Source organism: Equus przewalskii, chromosome 14 (assembly GCF_037783145.1).
Source record: "Equus przewalskii isolate Varuska chromosome 14, EquPr2, whole genome shotgun sequence".
In the NCBI taxonomy this organism is placed as follows: Eukaryota; Metazoa; Chordata; class Mammalia; order Perissodactyla; family Equidae; genus Equus; species Equus przewalskii.
In genome coordinates, this window is record NC_091844.1 from 86,252,018 (window position 1) to 86,278,996 (window position 26,979).

The window sequence follows — 26,979 nt, forward strand, 5'->3', positions numbered from 1 at the left end:
AACCGACTAAGATGATAGTGATGCAACTCCATTTTCCAGGGAATGATAAACTTCTATTGATGGTTTCTGAGGCCACGACTAGCCATCGTTATCATGTATCTGGCCCCCCTCAGTTGCATCAGAGTCGTTTCCGAGTAGGTTGGCACGGCAAATTCCTAGCTATAACATCCTGGATGGCAGCCAGGCAATTGAAACTGCACATCCTGGATCTGGCATTAGAGGCACATTGACAACAGTAGGAGACAGGAGCAGCTTCTATAGAGAAAACAGAACCAGGCACATCTGACAGCAAAGCGGGGCAGAGGGCGGAGGGACGCACGATGTGCAGAGCAGTGAAGGAGCAGCTGACTTCCGGGAGGCACGGCAGTGGGAGGACCAGCCTGGCGGGGGACTTTCACTGAGTGGAAGAACATTCTGCCCTCTTGGAGCTCAGGGAGCCCCGACTGAAATGGTGCTGCCTGGAGCCATTGCCTTCTCCCGCGGAGCCCAGGAAGGTCTTTTTGACTCTCCCCCAGCGTACACGCAGCTCTCGGAATGAAAAATGGGATGATGGGGGCTGAGCTGCAGAGTCCTTCTTCCACCAGACCACCTTCTCCTTCGTTCTCTCTAGCTCTCCCCCTTCTGCTGCTCAACTGCCCCTTTCTATGAGTACATCCTCTCTTCTTCTAGCCCGCTCATAGTTCAGGAACTTTCTGATCAACTCCCAATCTTCAGCTCTGATCAATATTTCTCACATCTATAATTTCAGTCTTTTTCTTTTGTATTTTATTTAGACATATTTCAGACCAAAAAAAAGTTGCAAGAATAATACAAAGAATTCTTGGATACTCTTTACACGGAGTACTCAAACATTAGCGTTTTACCACATTTGCTTTTTGCTTCAGGCTTCCCTCTCTCTCTCTCTCTCTGTTTGTATCTCTCTCACACACACATACACCCAGTCACATATTTTTTCTGAACCATTTAAAGGTAAGTTGTAGACAACTTATCCTTTATCCCTAAAACTTCAGTGTGTGTTTTCAAAAATTAAAAAAATATATTTTTCATAAACACCATACAATTATTCGTAACAGGAAATTAATGATGCAATTCTATTATGTAATCAACTGATCTTGTTCACATTTCACCAAGTGAAGAGCATAGGCCAGTTATTTTGTAGACTGTCTCCCAATTTGGGTTTCTCTGATGTTCCTGTTGAATATTAATATTTTGGCAAAAATGCAACAGAGGAGATGCTGAATTCTCCCTGGTGCAGGGCCCAGAGGTGCTTGCTGGTGGTCAGTCTCATTACTGGCAAGGGTAACTTCAGTCGTGACTTCCTTTACTGGGAGCTCCAGACCCACAGCCCAGCTGACAACAGCGTTCCTGGACAGCCCAACCCAAGGTAGACTCCCATTTGCAGGTATTATCTATGATGGTAACATACCGCATCTTTTTTATAGCACTCATCACTATGTGAAATTCTCCATTTATTCACTGTGTATTAGGGAACTTCATATCTGGCTGACTGCAGTATCCAGAGTGCCTGAAATAAGGCATCACTCACGGCAGGTGCTTAATACATCATCCTGGCATGAATGCCCCGGCCACCCAGCTCAGGTGATCACCAACCCAGGCTTGCTTTCACCCCTTCCTCTCTGCACTCCAAGCCCTGTCAACACAGTTTTACCATCATTCTGGGAACAAGACATGAAATTTCACACCACCCCTGAGTTTTAAGTTATTCTGCTGCCTGGAGTGATATTTCTCGTTTAACTGCTTGGCAAAGCCCCATTCACTTTTCAAGTTATAGTGCAAATGTCACTTCCTCTGTGAAGTCATCCCTAACTCCACAAGGGAGAAATCATTTCCCTCATCTGTTATCCCAGAACAGTTTATACATAACAAGAACGTAGCGTGGAGAACACAACACACCGTTTAACAGTTAGGCATCTTCGGAGTTCCTAAAGGTCAGGGCTGTTTTTCATCCCCAACTCCAGACAGAACACAGTAAATGGTCATTTTTTTTTCTTCTTTATCTTTTTTCCAAATGAAACTTCCACCCAGAAAGTCAGCAAGAAGCTCATCCAGCTTTTATGTGTGTTCTTCATAGCAGCCAGACCAACTACCTGCTTTTAGAGTTTGATAGATAGATAGATAGATAGATAGATAGATAGATGAAAGACCCACTTCCACCCCCTCAACCTGCTCTGTCCTCACAATATCTACTCTACGATTTGAGTACTAGCAGGAAATTCCAAATTTGGGGTTTTAAGATTTCAAAAACAACCCCTGAGCAACTCTCATGTTTGAGGGCTATTTATTTTGAGCTAAAGTGCTAATGGATCAAATAGCATATTTGGCTTTGGCAGGGCTGAATGACTTGACCTCAAAACCAAACTAACAGGGGACCTTTGAGAGGAAGAATGAACTGCCTTAAAAAAGTAACAATAAAGAAGAAGAAACCTCAACGAATACCGTGAATTCAGCCTCTGGATAAACTCAGAAATGTACATAGACTCATGTTGGGTCACCCCAACTATTCCAAGGATAAAAACACAGCAAAAAGAAATCAGAGGATGCAGAGTGGATTACAAAGTGATACTTAGTTTTTATTCCCTTTGTTCCTTTGCACCTTGTCCTGTCCTGAGGTCCACTCTGTCTATGGTGGAGAGGTGGTTCTACTGACTCCAAGCAACCAGCCCATGAGACAACAGGAATTCGCTCGGTGGGCCTTTGTCATCACATGGTCTTGGTGTCAGAGCTCCTCCCATGTCGATGCATGTTTGAATTGTATTTCTTTCTCATGCCTTATCTTCAGAGTCTAGTTTTAATAGTCTCCTTCCCCTGCAAGCTAAGGCTGCTTTCCCTCCTTAGATGAGAGGGGGAAAGTACTGACTGTGTTGGGATGTTGGAGTAGAATCTGTCGGTGATGCCTGAGTGGAGAACAGGGAGAGTCAGCCATGCTACAGACAACCAAGCTGACTGTGAAGAGTACATAACTTCACTTACACCTGTTCACTCTCTTGAAAAGAGAGAAAATATCATGTAACAATTATCTATAACTTGTTGTACCCACTGTCCCACTCAGGGACTTAGTCCAGTTTCCAAACATGTTTTGATAATTTAAAAGCATATTCTCTTTTGTAGGTTTATTATAGCTGCATAAACTGAACACCAGTTCCCTAATCCTATCAGCCTCCTCTTCAGGAGGGATCAGGGGTCAGTAACCACTTCTAAAAACACCATTCAATTGAATCAGAACAAGCTCTTATCTACTATGCAGCTGCCACAGACGATTTGAGATCTGTTCCCTTCATCTTGAGGAACTTGTACTCTGGAAGAGGCCATCTCCTGAATGGAACCCACTGCGTAGATCCCAACTCATCTGATAGGCTGGGACCCAGAGTCAGTTGCTTACTTTGAAACAGAATGCGAAGTTTAGAAAAATCAATTTAAAACTGGCTTGTAAAAGAATCATTGTCGATAAAAATATGATGGATGTCGGTTTTAATTGCAGAGAAGATTGTGTGAGCTGGCAAATACATAGGGAATGAAAGGCTCTGCCAATCGGTGGCTACAGAATGTTTGTTTCGTAGCTATGTAAAGGAAACGGATATGGCTGCATACACGTCCATCTTCACAGCTCAACATCAGGAAACACTGAACGCTCCTATCATGTGTCAATGACGAACAGGAGAGAGAGAGGTTTGGGGAATTTTATATTCACCTGCGATGACCCTCTAAATTGGACTTATTCCTGTAGAATTAGAAAAAGGCTAGAAACTCAATTAGTTGGGACCATGTGTATGGCTATATGGGACTAGTGCACCCCCTCAAAGCTTGGACATCGCATCAACTCATGTGTGTGCACAAAAGCCAGTACCACACAGAGAAGGACAACCATCCTTCCTTTTGGTTGACGGAGGCACAAGAAGGGCAACAGGCTTCCTGGACTCCAAACAGGTCTGCAGGACCAGAGGAGCAAGACAATATTTCCAATGGCAAGAGGATTCTTTTTTACAAAATAATATTCATGATAAGAAAATGACAGAAAAACTTCATTCTTAAAATTAAATATTTCCTTGCTCTTCTCTACATAGTTTTGTTTCTTTGCATCCAGAGCTGATTATTTAATCCTCACAATTTCTTTGCTGTCTCTCACCCAGCATCTCTCCTCCTCTCTCATTCTCCCTCTTTCAACCTGTGACGGAAGAGTCCCTACACCAATAAAAGCCCATGTTTAAGAATCTTTTAGAAATGAGCACACTGATTGCTGCAACTATTTTAGAATGAACGGCATTTCTCATTTTGTAAAAGATCAAGAATTTTTACAAAACATTTATTTAAAATCAGCATGATTGGCTTTTGCTTTAGGAGATAGTGAAAATAAGGGGCTCATTTCTCTTTAGAGGAGGTCAAAATTTATCTCGTGCTTAATGGAATATCCTAGAACCAGCACCCTGACTCATTTGGGACACCTCCATTCTCCAAACGTTTAATGTTAAAAACAAGCAAAGATTGCTGCCGTCTTGTAGCATTATTCTGTAAACTTTCTAAACCTTTCTTGATGAAAAGGTTACAAATCTCCTCTAGGTAACTAATGCAGTGTGAGATGTGGAATTTATCTGGGACTGGGAAAACATTGCAATAAAGGACATCTTTGGGACAATGAAACATATTTGATTATTGATTGTGAATTAGATAGTAGTTTTGCATTGTTGTTAAGTTTCCTGATTTGGATAATTGCACAGTGATTACGTAAGAGAACATTCTTACTCTTAGGAAAAACACACTGAAGTATTTAGAGGTACAGAGACGTGTTGTCTTCAACTTACTACCAAATGGTGCAGGAAAAAAACAAAACTATAAATAACCCCCCCCCACACACACACAGAAAAGTTCAGAATGCATTGGGCAAAATGTAAACAATTGGTGAATCTGGGTAAGGGCTTTGAAATTTTTATACTGTTCTTACAACACTTCTGTAAATTGAAATTATATCCTAATAAAAACCATGATTAAAAAACATACTCAAGAAGAAAGTCTTATTATTTGTTGATTATTTTGATTATTAAATTTTTAAATTTTTCCTGGATATGCCCTCTTTCTTTTTTGACCATGTTTATAAATAAATAAAAATGTAATTGAAAGTCTGTGAAGATGGTGTTTTTGTAGGTTTTTTTTTTACTCCCTCAAAGGTTGCTTTAAAATATAATATCCCTTTTAGAAACAGCCCTGCTTTGCAGGAATTTCAATAAAAATATTTAGAAAATAGAGGAAAAAGTAGCATAATATTTTGCTCAAGAGCATGCTTTGATTCTGGTCTTTTGCATCCATCCCACTCTGCCTTTGTTGGGTGGAAAATACATACATGACTTTGTTGTCTGGGCTGTTCAGAATCTCAAAGGATAAACATAGTCTCTTACATCTTGTCTCTTGACTCTGCAGATATTTCTCTATTTTAAATATTCCAGAATCCCACTCACAATTAAATGAACCTTCAGCAAACCTCCTTTTGTGGAAAAGAAATATCTTGTTCCAATTAATACAACCTTTAGTAAAACTGTATCTTCCATATTTGAAATATGTTTATTAAGCAGAATAACACCCCAAGGTGTAACAATTTTCCTCTTGCAGGAAATGCTGGGACCAGAGTTTGCTATCCATGAAATTACAACATTCAGATTCAAAATGCAAAATGGACCATTGGCACTTAGGGGTGGGATGAGGTCCTGTAAGAGAAATAGCTGAGCTCTTAAATTGGAATGATTTTTCCAAACATCAGATACCTCTCCTTGTTGACTTGGTCAATCTACTCACAGGAATCTGCTTTCCTGTCACATTAGGTTGCTTCCTAGATGTGTCACAAGTTCAAAGGATCCATCAGCTCATTCAGTGTGTTCGCTTCAGGCTTTATATGAATCGCATTGATTTCTGTTGTTTTGTTCAGAAAAACTAGTTGATGCACTTGCAGGATCAGCCACATGTAAATAGCACCTTTTCCGGGCCTGCTAATCTCTTCCTTTTGTTGCTTCTTGCTTTACTGCTTGTCTTCAAGCCCTAAATAATATCTGATAAGTAGCAGGACTGCAGCGAAAGCTATTAATGACCATGGGGGGAAGGAGTTAGCGACTGAACATGGAGCCCCTGTGTTTTCCTTCTGTTTCTTTCCTTTCTCTCCCCACTCTCCCCGCTCCCTTTCTTTTTTTAAGAAATTCACCTTCCTTGTTCAAATTCCAAATCATTTCAAAGTTCAGCGAAGGTTTCTCCCGCTTGCATACCCTTCTTATTTCAAAGGGAGACCATCTTAACTGAAAGAGAACGTTTATTCAGGTGGCATGAATCAAACAAGCCCCCAGTGATGCAAACTGGAGCCACAGACAGCAGCCGCTGTGTCTCCGTCGGTGCCTCTGTCCTAAAGAAGCATAACAAAACCCCAGGAAAACAGGCTGCCAGTAATCTCCTTGCCTTAGCCAGGAACAGGGGTGAGGGCAAGCTGCCCTCTCATTATAGTCTTGGTCTCAAGGTTAGAATTAGACCCTTAGGGTAAGGAGCTGTCAATTAGAGATAACTCCAACCAATGCCGTCTGAAAGCTAGACTTATCTCCTAGCAACCCCTGCATTCAGGGCACAGCCCTCAGCTCTGCCAGCAGCTCAAGAGTCATCTTGAAGACAGTGAAATAACCTTTTCAATTTGAGCAGATGCATAAAGAATTCTGCTTCCTCCATCCTCCATGGAGTCTGAGTGACATTTGACTGGAAGTGGGTTTGGATCTGGAAAGAATTAAGATTTTCTTGTTTCCCAGTTGCAGATGTTTCAAAGGGAAGATTTAATAGAAGTATCTGGCCCAACAATCAGAAAATCTAAATTCAATCTGAGGCTGGATATCTTTGGCTTCCAGATAGGAGTCTGTCATGTTTATGTATAAGCGGACAGAATCTCCCCTCATATTGCCTATTTTATGCTTAGGAGGAATTTGCCAACGGTGGCGAGTGGAGTGGCTATGGTTACCACGGGAACTCTGCCTCCCCTTTATCTAGCATGGCGGGGCATGTAGAAAGCCGACAAGCATAAATCCTATTAAGAAAAGCACAGGGTTATGCACCACTGATGGAGGGAACATCACAGAATTTACTACTTGAATATATACTTGGTGAAAAAACATCACATACATTCCTTAGAGTTGTCTATTCATTAGGTTTTGGAATCACGTTGTTGATTTTTCTAATCTCAAGCAGAGTGAGGACGACAAAATACTGGGAGGTTACTACAGGGTGGGGAAAAAGCCAGCTTTCGATTTTCCATTGGTAACGACAATAACAAATGGTTACCTCAGAAATGTTGTAAAAATAGCAGATGCAAAATACCCAGCCTGCTGTGGGGTGTAAATTAGGCACTCCTCTTGGAATTAAAGATTTGGCTTAACAAAGCTCTTTTGTAGGGTGACAGCCTCCTGTGCTGCCAGTGTAAACCCTGAGCATTGGCCGTTTGTTCCGAAAGCTCCTCCCACGACTCACCTCTCAGTCACTTCCAGGGTCAGCACTGCCTCTGCTGCTGTGAAATTGTGGGATCCTTCGGGATGCTTCTATCCACACCCACATAGGTCCTGCAATTTATCACTGAAGTAATTATATATATATATATATATATATATATATATATTATATATGAGTTTAAACATTATCAGGTAAATTAGGGACAATAATCAGATAGCCAAGAAACAACCCAAATCTGTGTCACGTGGACTGACTGATGTGTCTTGGATGGGAGAAAGTCAGTCTTGAGCACAAGGATGCAAAATAGCTGTTCTGTTGCTTGCTGTGAGTTTGGGGACAAGGAGATGGGTTCTTTATTAGGCAGCCTGATAAATAAGAATTCTCCCCCTCCAACCTGCACAGCTTTGCGGTGGATTTATTCTCAGCCCCCTAAATCCCCGCGAGCAGACGAATTGCTCATTAAGCTCTGATGCACTGGTTTTTGTGTTACGACTTGTCAACACCACCACACACAGGGAAGCTTTTTTGAAAGAGAGAGGGAAAGGCTGGAGGAACTTTGAATGAATCTTTTTTGTGTGTGTCTGTGAATGGGACGTATGTGCAATTCTGCTTTGGTGTATTTTAAAAACTAAAAAAAAAAAATGGGCAAATGTATCACAAAATATTCAATACCTTAAAATCAAGTCATGTGTAATGTGCAGAAATTCACATTTTCTCATTAGAGGAGAAGAAGGCGGACCCCGCTTTATAAATTGTGTCACAAGGTGGACACACCTTAGGTTATTTCCCTTGTAGTAATTTCACATCAAAAATATTTAAATCTAAGCCATTGTAAATATACACACCATTAGAGCATTTTTACAAATACTGCTACTGGTGCTGTTTTTAAATCTCAAGTTCTCTCTAGCATGGGGAGTATTCCTGCAATGACCTGAATACAGCAACAAAAAATTGACCTAAAAGAAAAGAACCATCAATAGCAATCAAAATTTACTTTATTAAACAACAGACCAGTAATCTCCCCAGGACCCTGGTGGACTGTCACTGCTGGTTCCCTAGGAGATGACTGAAGTTAACCTCTTCACTGCTGTAGGAATTCAATCAGTTCTCTGAGGAACATCAAGAGGCCCACAGGCCTGCCTGCGGCTCATTAATCTGTGGCCGAGAACCTCGATTTCAAAGGGCTTTTGGTCTGTAAAAAGGGTCAAAGATTGGACTATATGTAGATGCAAATTCGACTCCTCCTGGGCTTTTTGGGTACCCTGGCTTACTCCATTTTTATTATTCGCTGCTGCTTACACAAGAACACATCTTTAGTCAGCAGTGGTCAGACTGTGATAGCTCTGTACCATCCAGTCTTATCGAAGAAACTGACTTCCACGACATGTAGGACCAGACTATATTTTCAGAACTGGCTGTATTTCCAGAACTGAGTTTAAGAAATGCAATATTTCATTTTTTGTATATTTTTATTCTAAAAAATGCCACTTTGAAAAAATATAAATTACTTTCTAACCACATATGCATCCTTTGATTTATATATATATATATATATACACACACACACATACATATATATATATATATATATGTATCTCATCATCCTAAAGTACTATTTCTTTATGTGCTCAGCTGACAGTTCTCGACAGACATGTGTCAGGGAAAGGTATGGTAAAGTGGAGCCTCAGTCCCGGAGTGAGAAGACCGAATTCCCCCCTGGTTCTGTGTTTGCTAAATGACCTTGAATAAGTCACAGCTTCTGAGGCCTCAGTTTCCGCATCTGAAAAAAGGAGGCTTGATTGAAGTGAAGAATTTGAAAGGGATTATGTACTTTAGACTTTTGTGTAGATATAGGTCATTATTTTCTCACTTTTATGTGAGTTTTGCAAGACATTAAAAAATACATATCTCAATGTTATATGGTAAAATTGCCAATCTTAAAAAAATCAATTTAGTTGGTTTCACTGTCCCAGCTTCCCTTTTGCCTCCCCCTGAATTGCCCCCCAGCAAACAGAGAAGCATTCCTTACTGACCACACTTAATTGAAATCATTTTATATATTTGCAAATGCTAGTGTTCTATATAGTGTTTGATTTTCCTTGTCCAAGGAAGGTACCTGAGATAATTCTTAATTATGTCAGACCATACTTTTTGTATTTTGCCTGCTGAACCATGAAATCTACCCTTTTTCTCCCCTTACTATCGTCCTTGCATTATTAAAGTTATTCATGGCTATGTTGACAAGGTTTCCTTAACCTTATAGGATGTTCCCCATCTGAAAAGCTATTTCTACAGCCAGAAACAGCAGCTAGAGATTGAAAAGCTATAATAAACTGGGAAAATGTAACAGCAGAAGATGTTTATCCCCAGACAGGATCTATGATAAGATGCACACCTCTTACAAATGGGCTTCACCTTTAAATGCATTTACGCATTTAAACCAAATTTCGTTCCTGGTTCCTAATTTGTAATTCTTAGGGGAGGATTCTGCTCCAGAAATGTTTCTACGAGTCAAAGCCATGAAGTCACGGAAAAATATAGTTGAAAGAATCAGGCCAGGTAAAATGACTGTTCTCTTCTGAGAAGCACATGAAGACAGTTATAAAGGCATTGGCTGACTTTTGTTTACTATAGTTTATTCTTTTGGAGGTTTCTATCAGAAAGAGCCTGCAGTTGAAATACGTGTGTGTATGTGTGTGTACGTGTACATAGATATTCATGCACGCACGCAAGGGCGTATGCACATGGGTGCACACACACACACACACACACACACACACAGTAAGAGCTGGCAGGCTTACAGAAATCTAGACTAGCAAAACTTCCTTGAAAGTTGAAATCAATCATCCAGATCTGACTCTGCTAAATTTACATATGTCCACAGAGAGAGCACCATATTTTAATTTCTCCTTTCAGCATGTGATCAAACAATAAGCTATTCCTAAGCATGACTAAAATGGGTACTATATTTATGCACTAAAGCATTACCCATCCGTGTGATGGTGAGAAGGAGAGAGAAATGTCAACTAGCTGCCTCTCTGCCTTATACAATACCTTAGCTGATGAACCAAAGTCATTAAAGAAAAGCTTTGCTTGTCATATATCACCCAGGCTTTGAACTTACCAATGCATTAGATATTTCAGAGATTTATTCATGAAAGTCAATCCTGGATTTGAATTCAGAATGGGTGAGGGGGCTGCTGACTCAAGGAGCCTGCAGGGACCCGGTGGCCCACTGCTAAGCAACAGCCCATCCCCAGCACAGCAAACATACAGACCGCAAAATGGATGACCTCATCTACAAATCAGCTATTTGATATGCAGATCGAACCACAGGCTTCTTCAATAACACAGCACTTCTCAGGCAGCAGGTGCAACGAAGAAGTGAGTGGCCTTTCGTCATTTCAAAAGCTGGGCTGCCTTACTCTCTCCCTCTGGCCCTTAACAATTTCTGAAGCTCTATTATCTTCATTTTTTTATTTAGACGGTCCGTTTACAGAATCAGGGTTCATCCTCTGCTCTTGGTTCAGAGGCCTAACCTTAAGCCTAGACACGAAGCAGGATTTAGAAGCCACAGGAGCAATTGAGGCAGGATAACATCCAGGCTCTTCTTAATAGAAAATAGGACAAAACAAAAATACTGGCAAGTCTAGCCACAGCACAGTTCTATATGCGCTCCCACACCTCGTATTTCTAATGACATGTGTTTCCTTGTAAATAATTGTTGACGGCTCTAGCAGAAATGGAGTTTGCTTTTCCATTTGTGCTGGAAGTAGCATGTAAGTAAATGATGAAATGAAAATATCCCCCTCAATTCTTTATGAATAGCTTTCTTTCGTGGTCACAATTGCATTCAGCACAGTAGTGTGTATGCCTCTGATCAGAATTATGGCTTGCTGGGTCATAGGATAAAAGCATTTTTTAGCCAACAAGTAAAAAAAATAAACAGTTCATTCCACCCCCACTCCCTACTCACCAGACTTCACACCAGCGGTGAGATCCTGCCCATGCTTCATACGGCCGTAAAGTGTAATGTAATATAATTTATATTGTCTGTGGTTGCAGGTTAGGTCCGAAAGTCATAAACTATTATGGTTTTATAGCTCTGCTGCAGCTATTAACTAAATGAAAGAGTTATTCATTTGAAATCTGGAATCTGTGCAATACCCAAGCTTAAATTCATCAAGATCTACTAGTGAAAATATGTGAAAATATTAAAGATAAAAGATTATACACAGTGCAGCCAGGGAGTAGGGCAGGAGAGGATGTGGGAAGCAACATTGCAGAGCTAGAGTGTTATTACACAGGCAGCATTGGTAGAATTTCACTCTCTCCCCTACACTTATTTTTACATTGCTAAAGGGTCTCACCTTCTAGTCCTGGAGTTGAATCACAGTAGTTGGTTTGGATTGGTTTGTATATATGTTGTGAATCAACTAAAAAGACTGTAGACTTATTTGATGTATTTCCACACATACTGGAGATGTGTGTGTATATTCAGCCCTGCCGGACCTTGATAGAGAGAGAGAGAGAGAGACAGAGAGACGGAAAGATGAGGGGATAAAATAATGAATATTTGGCTTTGGCATAAACATTTGCATTGCTTTGTCATGAGTTAACATTTTATTTTTGATAGCTTATAAATTTATCTATTTTCAGGGCCTGTGATTTTATCTTTTTTAAAATTAAATATGAACAAGTCACAAAAATATGTTTATTCTTCTGACTCTGGGGATACAGGGCACATAGGCAGCATTCTGCTCAACATGCTGACATTAGATATATTTTTAAATCTTCATTAGGTTTGGAGGGATCTTGACATCAAAAGTCAGAGATGCCACTAGTGAAAACCACAGTTTGGGGTCTTTGACAAACAAACAAACAAAAAGTGGTTGAAGCTTGGACAGAGTGGGGAATAGAAATTGAGATCCTGCGCATATTCCTTTTTATCCATCAACCCAAGGAGTGGAGAAAGGGTTCTTTAACCCCCACTCAAATCAAGAGCATGGGAAGCTATTTTCATATCATGACCATTACTCTTTGTCACTGACTGGATGATTCTGTCTGCGCCCCAATTCCTATGCTGAATCCCTAAGCCCCAGTGTGGCTGTATTTGGATATGGTGCCTCTAAGGAATTAACTGAGGTTAAATGAGGTCATGAGGATAAGGCCCTGATCCAATAGGACTAGTGTCCTTATAAGAACAGACACCAAAGAGTTTGCTCTGTCTCCCTCCACACACACACAGGAAGGAGCCCATGAGATCACACAGCCCAACAGCAGCCATCTGCAAGCCACACAGAGGTTCTACCCAGAATCAGCCCTGCCAGACCTTGATCTGTGAATTCCAGCCTCCAGGACTGTGGGAAAATGAGCTTCTGTTGTTTAAGCCCCGTCTGTGGTGTTTTGTTAAGGCAGCCCTGGAAGACTAATACATTCTCCTCATATGGAAGCATTTTTTCCGCAGACTCTGAAAAACAAAATTTTACCATTTACATGTAGAACATTGCACGGTAACACTTTTGCGCAGTTGGAAAATCCACAAATGAACTGAAACGAAATCGTGTTTGTACATTTTTTTAAAAAGGGCAAAATCTAGAACTGTCCTCATCATAATAGGTATTATTTCAAATGCCCCAAAGCCACTCAAAAACAATTCTAATAATAGATATCTGTGGCATATGTACTATGTTTATGGTGCCTTTTAAGGCATCATTTTGAGATCACAGTGGTATAAAGGAAGAGGAGAGTCTTGGATCTCGAGGAGCTCCCCTTTGAGTTGAGTTTAAAAGAATAAAAGTAACTAAGACTAGACAGGATAGGAAAGAGCTAGCGTACTATTGAGTATACGCCAGACATTTTATTGGTATTTTATTTAACTTTATTTACAGTAACTCTCTGAAATAAGCATTACTTTTCCCGTTATACAGGTGAGGAAGATTGAGGATCAGTGAGATGAAATAACTCATCCAAAGTCATCAATAAACAGGAGGAGCCGGGATCCACACCCACGACTTCCTTGCTTCAGCGTTCTGCTACGCGTCTGTCAGGTGCTCCGGGCATGCAGGTGAAAAAGAGAGGTTTCCCGACTTGACTGTTCAGCTCCTCGAGACCTGGTTGGCTCCAGACAGACATAGAAGAAGAAGCAGAACATTCTGTGTGAGAAGAAAAGGAGCAAACAAAGATGCAGGGTTGGAAAAAGCACAGAGGATATGGAGAGCATTGAATGAATCAATGGGGCTCAATCGTAAAAAGAAGGCAGAGAGCATTTAGCCATAGATGGTGAAGAACCCAATGACCGGGTCACGGAGTTTACTCCGTAAAGACTGGTGGGTCGTTGGAATCTTTTGGAAACATAGCTACTTGAAAGGAGCACAAGAAAACTTGCACTATTAACAAAAATCTATCTTTCTCAAGGAGACAGGCCATGTGCCTTGTAGATTGTGCCCAAGAGGAGCAGAGGTGGGGGGCACACTCAATAGTGGTTTATTTGCCTTGACTTTTACTGTACTTTTGATTTGAACTCAAGTGAGCTGCCAGGGGCTGTGAACTAAGCCAAGTCAGACTCCCTGTGTTTGTTTCCTGAACGATGTTCGTCCATCTCTGAAAGCTGCATGAGAATGCAACCTGTCTGTTCCAGGGGCAGGTGGCAGCTTCTCAAGGCAGAGACCACGACTCTTCTCTGTACACTCCAGACCTGCCCTAGTGTGCACCATGTTATGCAGCAGGTGCTCAGTACAGATCTGTCAGTGAGGACTGGGGGCATTGGAGCAGGAGCAGGGTGCTAAGTAACAAGGACAACTTTCCTCTGGTTTCAGAAAAGGGTATTCAAAGCAGGGAAGCTCAAGTCAGTTCTGTGAGGATGAGGGTGGGGATGAAGGGATGAAGGGTCAGCGCTCCGTGGAGAGAGAGAATTCAGTTGACTTCTTCTAAATCAAAAATCCTGTTTATCCTTAACAACATACAACCAAAGAAGTGTTGAAAATTCATTCTGATCTGGATGTCTGTGCATATTTCACACAAAAAGATATATTCATGTACATGTTTTAATTGAAATAGATCCCTGAACCCAGGACTAAAATATTTTAGACAACTATCTTTATTTGAACAATGGCATTGTGTTGCTTAAAACGAGCAAAAGGAACGCACATTCCTGGATTCAGGCATAACAGCCAAGAATACGAAAATAAAAAGAGACAATGGATGGGACAAAAGATGTGACCATGAATTCTGGGGAAAAAAAGTCTTCTGCAGAATTAAACAATGGTTCCTTTTTTCACAAAGGTACAATATGTTCTCTGTTCACTCCTCACTTGACTACTGATGAAGTTCAAGCTGAAATGAAAGCAAAAGATGCACCCTATGTCCATGAATTCAGTGGGGTGTTGTAAACTATACAGTGTCCCAAAGTAAGGGTCTTATTTTTAAAGCTAATCCAGCCAACTCCAAACGGGAGCCTCCTTTGCTGAGGTCTTGACAAAATGCCCATGTGCTCCTGTGAGCATTACTGATGGATGTGCTACGTTTCTCCCCCATTTATTCAGGAGAATGAGAGAAATCTTGCTATATTTTTCTAAGCTTAAATTATTTATTCAGATTTTTTCAAATTTGGCACAATCCCAAAGCGCATTTTTTTGACAGCAATTTTCTCTCTTTTTTTCCTAAGCCCATGTATATTTTAAGCAAATTCTCATCCATATGGTCCTCATTTCTGGTCTCTTAATTCATCTATATGTTGTTCTGTTTGTTATTTGATATCTTTTCCTTTAGGTTCATATTAAGTTTTGTATGCTTATTTGGGGAAGGGGTTTCATATTATGGTTTGTATACTTTTTTGTTTGTTTCCTTCCAAAAAAAAAAAAAAAAGAAAAGCCTTATTTAGGCATATGGAAAATAATTACATGTCAACGGATGTGAACATCGCTTCCTCCTTATCCCATGTAGGAGTAACACTTATGGCGGATTCACGATGCGAGCTCGAGAAATGGGTGGCCGATGCACTGCATCTCGTTCAAGCCTCCCACAGACCCTGTGAAGAAGTCATCACACTCTTTTCGCAGGTGGACGCTCAGAAAAGAAGGAGTCTTGAGGTGGAAGATTTCTGGAGCATATTCATATTTAGACTCATGATTTAGACCACTCTGCCTCCCTAAGCCACTCTTCCCATTATAGCCCACTGCCTGGTACAGTATCTAATTTGGAAGTAAGGCAAGGATTATATGAACGTATGATGATTTATAGTCCAAATAAAATGTGCTGCATTCTCTCTTTGGGAAGATCTCAGGGAAAATCTTTGCTCCTCTCTGCAGAGTTACATTTTTTGACACCCTTGTTGAAAGTTGACTCCAACATCTCCTTCATTCTTTCTTCCTGGAGACCCTCAGTTTCCCATCAAAGGGTCACCCACAATTTGACACTTGGATCAGTGGATCAGTGGTATCCTGGGGGCCCCATGGAACTGCAGGAAACTGGCACACAAATTAAGCCCCTACCTTTCCTGGAAGTTTTGCTACCTGCTAAAAAAAAATTCAACTAAACCAAAATCACGATAGGTCTTAAAGAGATACTGAAATAAGTGGTAGCTCAGTAATTGCTACAGAAATCACTAGAGGGCAAGTTTTATACTTTTATCCCATGCTCTTAAATAACAAGCTCCAGGTCCCCGTGTCTCAGTGTGTTTATCTGCTAAACAGGCATAATGATACATGCTAATGATTCTGGTCACCAAGTCCAACACGTGGAGGTTTTCCCACACCACCAAGCAATTCTTGGACACCAGCTGGGTGTGCTACAATTCAACTCAATTCTGACACTATTTACCTGGAGATGGCGTCAGATCCCACAGGTTAAGGGCTCGCTCCTGCAACACGGCCCCCTCCCCCACCACTTCAGATGCCAATTGCCAAGTCCAGGTTGGTATTTTGCTTCTGACCTACCAGCTATAGACCAGAGGTTTCAACAATTCCTCCTTGGATTCCATTAATTTGCTAGAGTGGCTCTCAAAACTCAGAGAAACATTCTACTTACTAGATCACCAGTTTATTATGAAAGGATATAACTCAGGAACAGCCAGATAGAACAGATGCATAGGGCAAGGTACGGGGAAAGGGCATGGACCTTCCGTGCTCTCTGAGTGCACAAATCTCCACAAATCTCCATGTGTTCACCAGCCCAGAAGCTCTCCGAACCCACTCTTTTGGGTTTTTGTGGAAACTTCATCACAAAGGCATACTTGATTAAATCACTGGCTAATGGTTATTGATTCAACCTCCAGCCCCTGTCCCCTCTGAAGGTCAGGCAGGTGGGACTGAAAGTGCCAACCCTCTAATCACATGGTTGGCTCTCCTGGTAACCAGCTTCCATCCTTAGGTGGAGTCCTAAAGTCACCTCATTAACATAAAAAAGGATACCTTTAGTTCTCATCATTTAGGAAATTCCAAGGGTTTTAGGAGCTCTGTGCCAGAAATAGGACAAGAACATATATATATTTCTTAATATAAGTCACAATAATACACATTGCCTTATTTTCCTTGCTAAGGTGTTGTGAAGTCAACTCAGGTAACACAGATGCCAAGTGCTCTCAGTGGTTGAGAGTGTAATGCACATGTGAATGGAGTTGTGGATGCTGCCTCAGAATTCTTACTATCCCCTGGACTTGTGGTTCTATGATGATGCTTACCTGGAAAGTCATCCTGGGGCTCCAAACTGTGAATTTTTGGAGGGAAACGTATTTCCATAAAGCTTTTTAAGGAGCCGGCCCTGTGGCGGAGTTCTCACGCTCTCATGGTTAAGTTCTAGCGCTCCAGGTTGGCAGCCCAGGGTTTTGCCGGTTCAGATCCTGCGTGTGGACCTTGCACCACTCATCAAGCCACGCTGAGCTGTGTCCCACGCGGCAGAACCAGAAGGAGCTACAACTAGATTATAGAACTATATACTGGGGGTCTTTGGGGAGAAGAAGGAAAAAAAAAAAGATTGCAACAGATGTTAGCTGGGGGCCAACCTGTTTTAAAAAAAAAGCTTTTTAAGCACGTCCAAGGATGTCACTCTTGGGCACCGTAGGCCTTTGCTATAAAGACCTCCTTCTCCGCAGAGTTTCATATTCTCGTTAGGAAAGGCTGAGGGGACTGCCCAGTTTTCAGATGAAACCAAGGCTCAAACAAGGGAAGTGACATAATTTCCTGCCTCCTGCTCCCCAGAGCTCTACGTACAGATAGACGCACTTTCATGGCACAGCAGAATGGACCTGTAAGTTCTGGCAAAAGTAACATAACCATAATTTGCCTCAAAAAAATAATAATTATCTCACAAACAATTTGGAAGTCATATTTAAACTATACTAGTGAGTAAAATAGGAATAATAGTAGTAAATAGTATTTATTGGGCTTAAGCTACGTGAAAAGCAATTTGGCAAATACTTAGCACATATTATCCTAAGAATTCTTCCTCCCCTGCATGGGTAGCTAGATGGGGCAAATGAGGCTCAGTGGTGAAGGAAGCGTTCATGCGCACAGAGCCAGGGAAGAGCTGACTTTAGACTCAAATCTGAGTCTATCCTGATTCCCACATTCCTGTACTTGGTCGTTGTGCCTCCTACTTCTTCAGGGATGAGAACTGGAATTAGGGGTGGAGATTTTATATCGTAGTCAGGAATCAGGGCAATACACTCATTGCCTAAGTTACTGCTGCTGCCGAATATTCCAATTACACACTTGCTATATTTCAAACATGAAAATGATTTGTGTAGGTTGGTTTACATAGGAGTGACATTCAATAAAGGAAATATATTCCTTGATCTTTGATTTGCTTAACAAGCAGCTTTCAATTTTCAGTTTTATTAATTGCTCTGAAAACCTACAATTTAGGTAAAAGTAATTAGATTTGATTTTACTCATTTGGTTAGCTCTCTTTTAATATAAAGGGGATTGCAAAGAATCACTCTCATCTATACGTGTCATATACAATATAAAAATAGGAAATACCAGGAGACATCCATCCACTCCTTCAAAATTAGATCTAACTTGATTTCTAATGAGGGATTTGCTCTTGTAAGAAATTGCCTTGACAAGTCTTTTCTTCAGGGAATCAATACATCTTTTTTCTTTTTCTTTTTAAAAACCAATTTCTTAGCCTCCTGGCACCTTTTATACCTTCTACAACAATGACCAATGATAATTACACTATGGGTGATGCTTGCTATGGAATCCACACTTTGATCCAGACAGACACGGTGTTTGTCACACCAGGAAGTGGCAAGACTTGACAGTGAAGCAGTTAACAGGATGCGTTTCAGGGGTGGGAGGGGTCTAGGTTCAGAACGAGAGGTCATTGAGAGCTCTCACACCGTGATTTTGAAGATTTGAAGACAGTAACAAACCTAATAGTCCTGACCACCTTAACTGGTAGAAGAGGGAATCAGAAATCAGAAATCCAAGAGTGTGGCCAAGACCTAAGACACAAGAGAGAAACCAGATATCAAATAGAGAATGGGAGAGCAGACCTAAGGAGCTCCATGAATTTCACCACCCAAAGCTTATTGAGAAAGTCAATTTTTGTTGGTCCAACCAGATCATGGTGGTTCTACTCCCACAGGCTGTCATCATCCCTGAATGTCCGTTAAATGATCACGCAATACCTGACGTAAATGGAAAACATCGTGCCACACCTGTTTGGGAGTAAAATGAAATCACATTTATAGGGAAAAAAGGCTTAGATTTACTAATCATACTCAAAATTGTGAGAATTCACCCTTGCTAAAGCCAATTTTCAGGAAGTCTCAGGGAACGGAATATATCACACAAGGAAGCAAATGGCTTTGACCAACATTATCGTCAACCTAATGGCACTCCCTTTCCGACTCTTTGTGTGTGATGTGGTGTATGATTTGGGAAAGTTGGTTCAACTCTCCCAGATATCATACCTTTGATTTCAATGGCAATAAACATCTCCTCTCATGCAAGGCATTCGGAAGGTTTTAAAGACAATTTGTGTCAAGGGCCTGACACATAGCAGATGCATAAATTTTGATAGATTCCTTTCTTTCTCTCTTTCCTTTCACTGATTTTGATTGGACAAAATAGCTTAGAATCCATGAGAAACGGGAAGAGAAGGGCATTTTTCATTTCTGTGTTATCCTCCCACCCCTCAGGGCAGCGACCTTTATAACACAGCTCTTAAGTTGTTGCATGCTGTTACTTGAATGCCTTCAACTTCTCATAGCCTTAGCAGACTGCAGCAAACCAGAAAAATCAAAGTAGGCCAGAAATCTCAAAAAGAACTTACTCTGCCTTTGCCATATCCGAGGATCGGAGAAGCGTCGTTAACTGAGATGGAACCTAAATGACAATTGCCCATGAACTCAAGGTGATTTAGTCTCATATTTGGAGAGAAAACTTTTTGTCTTAATTTTCTGATAGTGGTACATGCATTCCTTTCTTCTTTCCAGTAACACGACGAAGACCCATGTGGCCCAGAATCTTTGCACTGGAGACTAGCAGCAGCTGCCACTGCAGATCAATGTGCGTGCGGGCAGCCCTGCTCCAGGAGTGGGACCAGACAAGCAGAGAAAGCTTGTCACCTTTGATTACTCGCCTTATCCTGGTGCTAAAGAAACAAGATGTGAAGAATGGCCTCTCAAGAACATTTGATCCAGCCTGCAAAATCCCTGCAACTTTAACCCTTCCCTGCTGGAGATCCATGTACGGTCCTCAGAGGCGTTTTCAATGGAATGTCATTTCCAATCAATGACCTACACGCAGACACGTAAACATTTCAGATTCCACAGGAAAACCACCCTTTATTAAGAATGGGCAGATAATGGACAGAACTGACTCCACAGAATTTTCCTTTCGCAACGCTTTGTAGTTAGAGCATCATTGGACGGGGCAGCAGGAAATCTGGTTTCTAAGCTTGGACTGTCTTCAACAAGCTGTGTGCGCCACGGTTCCCCCATCTGTCCCATGAAGAAGCTGGAGAGAACAGCATCCAAGCGCTCTTCCACGTTTGACATCCCCAGTGTTGCTGAGCTGAGAAGATCCAGGCCTTGGAGTCCCACAGACATGGTTTAATCTCAGCTCCAAGTCACCAAACATATATTTTTTTTACTTAATAAGCAAAGTGGGGATAAGAGTGCCTAATACACAGGATTATTTTGAGGATTAAATAAGATAAGTGAATCACTGTGTTTAGCTCAGTGGTTGGCCGATAGAAAGAACATAATAAACTGAAAAACTATACTTATGATTGTTTATAGGATCTGTTTAACTGCTGATTGTTGCTAATAAATGTATGAATAAGGTGGCTTTAAAAATTGGTTGTTTAACAAAGACATTAAACTTATTGAGAAAGATGTGAGAATTTCCATTTCTGCAAATGCTCTTGCGTTGCTGTGCAAGATAATGTACAGAAAAAATAAACAAATGTACAAAACAAACAAGCACAAATCTTGCAGAGCGTTGCTCCCTGGAATGACGGCTGGGGCCTGGCCCTGCAGCTTCAGTGACTGGACACTAGCGTCTCGATGTTTTCCGGTTCTCTTCGCCAGCAGGTCTGCACAAGTCACGTAAGCAATGCTTAGAAGCTCCATTTGCAGTCGACCTGCATAGAGAAGCCAAAGGAAAGAGTCAATGCAATTAACCTAGAGTGAAATCCTGCTTCAAAAAAATTCTCCCCCTCTATTCTTGGATTTATAGTACAAGGTTTTCACTGTAATGGCTCTTGTAAATTAATTGCAGACACAATTGTCTACGGGCATTCTCAGAATAAGTGGCAAGTAGTTAATTGCACCCTGAATTAGCCAATTCTGCCCATAATTAACCATTTGAAGACAATTAATTGCATGCATAATATTTGCACCTGCAACTAATTGGAGACCCTTATATTGTTCCTGGAAGAAATAAATAAATAAATAACAACAACAACAAAAGAACGAGGGCCTACTCTTCAAATGTAGTCCTTTACAGGCCACGGTTCTATAGAGCTGGGAAAGGGGCAGAGCTGAGGAAAACACTCATCTGTGTCACAGCTGCTTCCGTGGAAAAGCCATGTTACATCATCGAGGACCAGCAAGGTTTGCAGGACATTGTTTTTTGCTTGTTTTCCTTTTTTCTCTTCTCTCTATTATTAATGTGAATTAACTGTACTTAAATTTAATTTCTTCAGCTATCTAATTCAAAAATTGAAGGTTATCCACGGTTTGGAAACATTAAGACTGCTCCATGTATTGAAACGATGGTGGTGTTTTAAAAGAAAGGCTAAGTTCTCTTATTTCTGCTGCTGTTTCACCTACAGACTGACTAAATGTGCCTGCCGGAGTAAAGAGCAAGATTCCCCCAGCCCTGGAGAGGATGAGAAGCGAACCACACACAGATCACTACCGCAGGGGGCTGTGGCTGCCTGTGCATCAGCACAACCTCTCCTCACTCGTAAGAAAATAAATTCCTTTCAACTATAATAATAATAACAATGGTAATAGTTACAACAGTAACAATAACTATAATCATCACATAGTGCGTACTTTTGCCTAGCACTTTACATTGCCTCACTTAAATTGTTGCAATTCAAAGAGATATTTTATGCCATTTTGTAGATGAAAAAACTACTTATAGAATATAGGTAATTTTCCTAATGTTACACAGCTAATAACTCAGAGAGATACAGTTTAAACTTGGATAATCTAATCCACATAAAGTGCCCAGCACAGTGCCTGACACATGACCAATACTCAGTTGACATTAGCCAAAATGTTTTGACCCCTGTTGATTTCTAAGTTTATTCTCTTTTAATAGCCATGTCGAGGATGGGATTATAGTACTAAGAGTTAATATATAACTAATACATATATGACTAATATATAACAAACTAAATGCCTATGATGTGCCAGTTACTGTTTTAAGTGCTTCACACGAACTAAGTGACTTTAAACTCCACAACAAAGGCATGAGAAGTGGGAATTACTATCCCCACTTTACAGATGATAAAACTGGGGCAGAAAAATGTTTAACTTGCTTAAGGATATATGAGTGACAAAGGGACGAGATAGGGTATCAAATACTGCATCCTACCTCTGAAAGGAGTGTGCTCAACCACTCACTAGGTTATCTCTTCCAAGCTGGACAGGTGGATTTGTCTGTAAAAAATGTGTGTGTGTAAACTTGGACATGATGGAGCTGGAAATTAAAAAGCAATAAATAAAATTTTAAAACTCTGGCCTGTGTGTCAATGCTTGCTTTCTCAAATGGGAGCAAGACCACTGTGGTTTAGGGAAAACAGAGGGAGAAACCCCTCTCTTTTCTGCCTGCGTGAGAAGCTGGAGCCCACAGGCTGAAGGTTAGTCCTGGAAGGAGGTGCTCTCACTGATGACTCCGAAGGCCATTCCTCGAGTCATAGAGAAGAATTGCTGAGAAATGGAAGAGGAGCAGAGGGGCAGAGCTCAGTACAGGTGAGGGCCAGGACAAAGCACATGGTGACGCAGAGGCGGGGTTGGTGCTGGTGGTCCCGTTCACAGCAGAAGAGGCACCAACAATGAGAAGCAGAGTCAACACAAGCAAGATTGTGCAAGGCAAAAAGGCCCCGCGGCTGGGCCAGGGGGTCATTTCAGGCAGGTCCTGGGGGCCTCCCTGTGGGCCTATGGATCGTCAGTGAAGCTGAATGGGATTTCTACAAGAGCGTGTTGCTTTGTGAGGATGCAACTCCACCAGATTACCAGCTGGGAAATACTAAGGGTTGATCTTCTCCCACCGTGTAAAAGAACTGAGTGTGCTGGTTAAACATTTATGAAGTATGAACAGAACAGGGTTCAACAGGTCGGGGGGCCGGTGGAGGGAGGCTCTGGGGGAGCCCAGGGGAGCGCTGCACGGTGTCTCAGCCACTGGACTGGCACCTAACTCCACGAAGTCGGGGGAAACAAAGGAAAGCAAACTTTGAGGGCACGATGAGTTGTATCACATGACAATGATAAGCTTTAAAGACACCAGGAAATGTATGGGGCTTTTTCACCCCTAGAAATAAACCTAAAACATGGCATTGTCAACTTCACTGATGAACATTTTGAACGGGGCGAATGAATGCTAGGGCCCGGGACCCACTCCTGGAGAACTTTGTCATCAGGTGGACAGAAATCCACTAACAAAAATATCCAGAAGACGATTTTACAATCAGATACAGATCCAAATGACTATTGCTTCAGTTTGTATTTTCCCAATTTATCCACAAGCGTGAAAGAGTGTTCTAAATGTCTTGCTGAATCAAGGGGCACCACATGTGCACAAGTCCGCATCTGAGCACTGCCCCACACTCATGCTTCTTCTAGTTGCTAATGCAGTTCCTGACGTTAGTTTAGTGCATTCTTAGAAAAGCCGTTTTCTCCTAGTGAACTAACACTTTCTTTTCTCCTTTACACATCTTCTACTTAATTGTCCATTTTCACATTGTTTTTCCACAGATTAACGTTGTGTGTCATCCAATCTCTGGCTTTCCTTCACCTCTTGTTTGCCCAGTTTCTCTGGGGAAGAACATGCTGATTTTGCCGTGTGGAGCTGCCCTTTCTCGGGCCCACATGGCTGACCTCTCCTACCAGCAAGATTACTCATCTCGGACCATTTATTCCCTTCCACTGTCTTATTCCAACCAGGAAGCCCATCTCATCAAGTCTTGGAGTAGCTATTGTTGCATATCGTTTGTATATTACACACATTTGGGAATTTTTAATAGATACTCAGGATTCCAAAGTTGTGGTCAACAGTTATTTTTGATTTCCTCTTCAACAGCTATTTTTTTTGACTCATATTATTATATGCATTTGTTAATGTTTCCTTCCTATGCTAGATTTTAAGTCCTCATTCTGTCTCCAGCCAGAATGTCAGCACGAAACTAAGGTGTATCGGGGGATTCATCGTCTGTCCACCACAGCATCTGCTTTACTGTCTGACACCTTTTCTCATCATCCACCAAAACTTGAATTTAAAGCTTCCCTAATAGAACGGGCAAGCGTCCTGTTACATACACGCTTCGTGACAGGAGATCAGCAGCCTGCCAGAGTGGCAGGGATGGGCAAGAGAGAAGTACAGCCAGGAGGACTAAGAATGGGAGCAGAGAGACAAGGGAGGGGAAAAGCTGAAAGGAAAAGTGACTTAGCTTAGGTCGGGCTTCTAGTCTTATAAGATTCTTACTTTTCCCCAGAGCTCCTCTACCTCCATATTTATCCTCATTTTGGGTGTTACTATTCACAGAAACCTTGAGATCCCAGCCTTCGCTCAGCCCCCTCCCTTCACCCTTCCCCGTCATGTCCCACAAAGGCACACAGACATCCCATCCATCCAGGAGCCTCCTGAATACCACGTGGGCATGAACTCATACATGCATAATGTATACAGACACGGGTTCTCTGACTGATGCCACGACATGCAGAGTCGTACAAAAGCAGTGAAAAGAATTGCTCCTCGAATATGAGGCACAAATCGGATGGTGGTGCCCCAGTGGCATTGTGGAACATGTGCTTTAATAACATCAAAATCTCTCTGCAGCCTCCGAGGGGCGAGATTCAAAGATGCCAGCATCTCAAACCACTGCATCTCTTTAGAGCACAAGTCACCGCAGAGCCTTTTCTCACATTATTTGCAAGTTTCCCACCTTGCCCACTCTTCAAACATGACCTCATTGCCACCTGCCAGGCAGTGGTGTGGTGTAAAATGTGGTCCTATTATGGAGCGAGATGGTGTGATCAGAGAGCACCCCACCTCCACACAGCCAGATTGAAAAGAGCAGATGGAAAGAAGGGAGCTGAGAAGGGTCGGGACAAGAATTCAGAGTCTGTTTCTCATTTGTTCAGTCCTCCCCGCCCCTACACGCGTGCATTTTTAAAAATGGTTGTTTAAAAAAATGGAAGAGAACAAAAACGATTCACAGACCCATTAGCCAAAGACAAATGAAGCTGAGCCCCGGAGGCAGCGGGCAGCGTTCGAGCTATAGCACAGGTCTTCCCTGCTTCTTTCCATCAAGGCTGTCCTTTTAAGTGAGTCAAACACTGAAGATCTATTTCCCCAAAATTGCACTGCTCTTTGACCATGGTTTCTGGTGGTCCAGTTTTAGAGACGAAATATTAATGAAATGGGGGGAGACGAAGAAAGAAACCCACTGAACGGTTGACTGTTTAGTTCTGAGAGCATCGCTGTGAGGGGTGACAGACAGATCAAGGGTGAGGGGGCTTGTTGATTCATTTGAGTTGTAACGTGACAAGAGGAAAGCAAATTTTGTCTAGGACAAACCGGTTTTAAACCACAGGAAGGGGCTTTTCCAGACCTGGGCTGTGATAAGTATGGCTAGTGTATTGTTATATGAGTTCATTAAAAATACCCAGGACAAAAAATTGAGACACACAAGAGAGCTTCTATCTTATACTATTGCCCTTGTGGGGTGATAACCAGCAATAAGTCAGGGTCACACTTGATACGGATGTACTCACTTTACGTGCTGTAAAGCAAAGTTCTACCTGGAGACTTTACATCTAGAGTCTTGTTTGGTGGCTGCAGTGTGGGTGTGAAGACATGCCTTAGATGTTTACTGGTAAATATTAGGGAATCCTGTGACTTGAATAATCATACAGGGGTGTAGGTGAGTACACGGGAACTTGTCAAAAGAAAGAAGCAGATTTAAAATGTAAAACAAAGTTAGGTTCTAAATATATATATATATATTTTTTTTTTTTTGAACTTTCTAACAAAATTTGCTTATGACAATTTAGTCTAGACACAGTTTGGAAAATAGCTATCTCTTTATTTTATAAGCTAACTTGTATCTGGCTACAACATATCCATAACGTGTCTAAAACATGGGTTAAAATAATTGCAAAGCAAGTACAGTGCTGTGTGGAGAGAAAGTTTAATTTAATTCAGTGACCAGAGTATGCTAGAATCTTGCTCTGGGCACATTTGAGGGATTGTGAAATTCAGCATTTAATTTAGACTCACTTGTCCTTCACCCACCATCACGTCCTCTCCTGGTGGAACCACAAGAGGGGCTACAAAGCTATGTCACGTGGCATTTCTTTTTCCTTTGCCATACAGTCTATGTAAAGCATGTGTTGGTTTTACCAAGAGACGAGCCTCAGAACATGAAGAGCAGGTTTTGCAATTAATGAGACAACGGGTCTAAGCTCTTGTGGTTTTCCAGATATCTTTGAATTTTACAGGAAGGTCAGTGCAAGGACCAACATCAAACACACACGTGAGGCTGCTCATTGTTGCACTGGCGCACTCAGCATGTCCAGCGAGGTCCTCCCCTCCTGCCCGTGTCTGCCCGACTCGCACAGATAAAGAGTTTGTCTGAATTAAACTTCAAATAACTGTATCTGATTTTTAAGTTTCATGTCTTTCAAATCTTGGTGATAAAGTCTTGTTATTTCCTTAAACTTTATGCAATGACACAGACAGAAACTTTGGAAACGTGAACCAGTTGATTGTGCTCTTAATGGAATAATAAAGGTGTGTTCCAGTATATAGGAAGCAG

The 26,979-nt window shown here is 41.5% G+C and overlaps 1 long non-coding RNA gene across 3 annotated transcripts in view; it reads right to left on the minus strand.

Moving 5' to 3' along the window:
• The window catches only part of LOC139075467 (uncharacterized), a 123,135-nt gene that overhangs the window by 10,497 nt on the left and 85,659 nt on the right, over positions 1-26,979 (minus strand). Inside the window, exons 3-8 of one of the 3 annotated variants that reach the window (XR_011525823.1) lie at positions 19,759-21,072; positions 17,159-17,421; positions 13,394-13,634; positions 12,812-12,949; positions 11,850-11,991; positions 7,501-7,589 (exon numbers count right to left, since the gene is read on the minus strand). This is a non-coding gene — a long non-coding RNA (uncharacterized lncRNA). Of the gene's footprint in view, positions 1-7,500; positions 7,590-11,849; positions 11,992-12,811; positions 12,950-13,393; positions 13,635-17,158; positions 17,422-19,758; positions 21,073-26,979 lie in introns of those variants that run through there. The other 2 variants (XR_011525824.1, XR_011525825.1) reach the window with 2 other exon arrangements.